This window comes from Sebastes umbrosus, chromosome 3 (genome assembly GCF_015220745.1).
Source record: "Sebastes umbrosus isolate fSebUmb1 chromosome 3, fSebUmb1.pri, whole genome shotgun sequence".
Lineage (NCBI taxonomy): Eukaryota > Metazoa > Chordata > Actinopteri > Perciformes > Sebastidae > Sebastes > Sebastes umbrosus.
This window is the reverse complement of record NC_051271.1, coordinates 11091449-11093976: the sequence shown is the minus strand read 5'-3', so window position 1 is coordinate 11093976 and position 2528 is coordinate 11091449. Positions and strand designations below refer to the sequence as shown.

The window sequence follows — 2528 nt, the reverse complement described above, 5'->3', positions numbered from 1 at the left end:
GTGCAATGAACCCAACAAACTGTGAGCTTATTAGATAAATGATTTTTGTGCATGTATTTTAAAGTAGTGCACATGAGCTACATACATACACGGTGTATAAGAAGTGGACATAGTCACTGTGACGTCACCCATTGGTTTGTGGACTGCCGTTTTGAAGCCTTGAGTTTGGCATTTTGGCCGTCGCCATGTTGGTTCTTTGCAACCAGAAGTGATACGAGAGGGTGGAGCTAAGTACAACTAGGAGATGTTTTTTAGGCGACCAAAAAGGTTAGAATTAACTTTCGTGAACTGAAAATACACTGTGAAAGGGTTAAAGTTGTAAGATGAAAACACGGACAACTCCTAGACCGAACAACGCCGTGGTACCGACCTGTCAATCACAAGGTAGCCACGCCCTAAAGCATACCCTGCTTTATGGTCTATTTGACTCTAAATGGGACCATAATTTACTAAATGAACATCATGCTGTATTGAAGAAGACTTGACACTAGCGATTGAGACCATAAACTCATGTTTACAATGTTTACTGAGGTAATAAATCAAGTGAGAAGTAGGCTCATTTTCTCATGACTTTATACAATCAGACTTCTTTTTGTAACCAGAGGAGTCGCCCCCTGCTGGCTATTAGAAAGAATGCAAGTTGAAGGCACTTCTGCATTGACTTCACTTTTCAGACCTTGAGGTATACTGACTACATAAGCAACAATACTTAGTCAAAGGAAAGTTAAAGGTGTAATTCTGTGCAGAAGTACTCAAACTATCACACACTGAAGACGGAGCGAGTTATAGCTTTCAAAGATTTCCAAATTAACACCTTGAAAGATAAAGAAAAGTGAGGTTAGAAAATAAAAGTAGAGGTTATCTTGGCAACAGCGCAAGGTGCTTGTGCGTGCTCTTCAACAGACTCTGTACTACAATAGAGAATAGGTGGACAGAAACACTCTTGCTTTTCTTTTGCCTCTCTGCTTTTCTGGAAATATTCCCATATGAATTAACTTTAGACCAGACCTAACGTTTATGTCATCAGCTACAATCCCTATTACAGCTTAGTAATGCATGCAATTACCTAGTATTGATGTTTAAATCATACTAATTATATGTAATTTAATTTCATTATACCGGTGTAAGAGATTGAGAGCAAGGTGGAAAAGCCATAGCACACACTGGTTCCATTTAGCATCCAGTAGAAATGATGAAACTGTGAAAGGAAACACTGCTTTGGCTTCTCTTTTCTCTGTATCAAGAAGAGGCAGGCTAGACTTTGGTCTCTAGTCTGAGCCTGAAAATACATCGCAACAGGCCAATAACTCAGTGCATTGTTTATATTAGGTAGATAGAACATTGAAAATACCCTATGGACATAAAGTCACAATATGCCTCTACTGTAAAGTCACTTTATGCTTACCTAAAAAGGGCTCAAATGTTCAACTAAATGATAGTTCTCAAGATTTAAAAGGTTTAAAATGCACTCTAATACCTTGCTACAGGAAAAATGTTCACGAGTGCCATGAGGGTTGACAGTACATCTCTCCACTTGCACCGACCTTCGTCCTGTGTGACCACGATACATTATTAATTGAAAGTGTTTCCTCATTCCAACCTTTGCTCTATTGTGCAGCTAGAATTATGTGTGATTTGCACATTCGGGACGATCTAATCAGTCCTTTTGCTGGTGAAGCTCGATCCATTTAAAAGAAGCGAATGAAACCATTTCAGAAAGTAATTTGACATGGGTCTGCCCTACTGTACTGGCTCTCCACAAAAGCACGCTGGCAATAACCCAGTGTCTATCTGTCATATACACTAGTGACTAGCCCTCTCCCTCTCCCAGCCATCCCGGCGATAGTCTAAATGTCAGTGTTTTCCGGGCTCCTAATGTGTTCCTAAAATAGTATCTCCATTGCTGAGCCTCCGTGAAAAGGCATAGTGAGTCTGACTCACAGCAGAGGCAGCAGAAACACCATGCCATCCCAAAGCCAATTAAACATGCATGGGGGTGTATGTGACCTCAAAAAAAAGCAAAAAAAAAAAAAAGCCAGTAGATGGATGGCCACTCTCTCCCCCATCTTTCCCACTCTATAGCTCACCCTCTGTCACTCTTTGCTTCTTTTCCTCTTTTTGCCAATTAGAGTGAATTATTCAGGGTGTCTTGTATGTACCTGTTAAGTGTTTTTCTCCCAATGAGCACTCTCACGGTAAATTGAGGTGAGGAGACGATGAGCAAGAGTGCATACGCTGCAGCACACACGGGCCGGGCAGCGCAAGCAGATGAGCTGAGCGTAGACATGGCTATGCATACACACACACACTAGCGTGCACACACATATAGGTCAGCGGAGGGACCCCTGCGCATTTTGATGTGTTTCCAGAGAGGTCAGGGCAAGGCTAGCCATTCAGACGCTAATATGGAGAAAGACTAATTAGCTATCTCTCACAGCACGCTTCTAATCAACTCAGGAATGGCCACATAGTGATGGATGGAATTTCCGGACAATACAATTAAAATTGTGTAATTTGATACAATAAAT

General features: G+C 41.3%; 1 long non-coding RNA gene across 1 annotated transcript; it reads right to left on the bottom strand.

Moving 5' to 3' along the window:
- Positions 1-719: 719 nt before the first annotated feature.
- LOC119483786 lies at positions 720-2528 on the bottom strand. The gene is made up of 3 exons (XR_005205795.1): positions 2160-2528; positions 1478-1551; positions 720-814 (listed from the first exon to the last, which is right to left on the bottom strand). It is a non-coding gene; the product is annotated as an uncharacterized LOC119483786 (long non-coding RNA).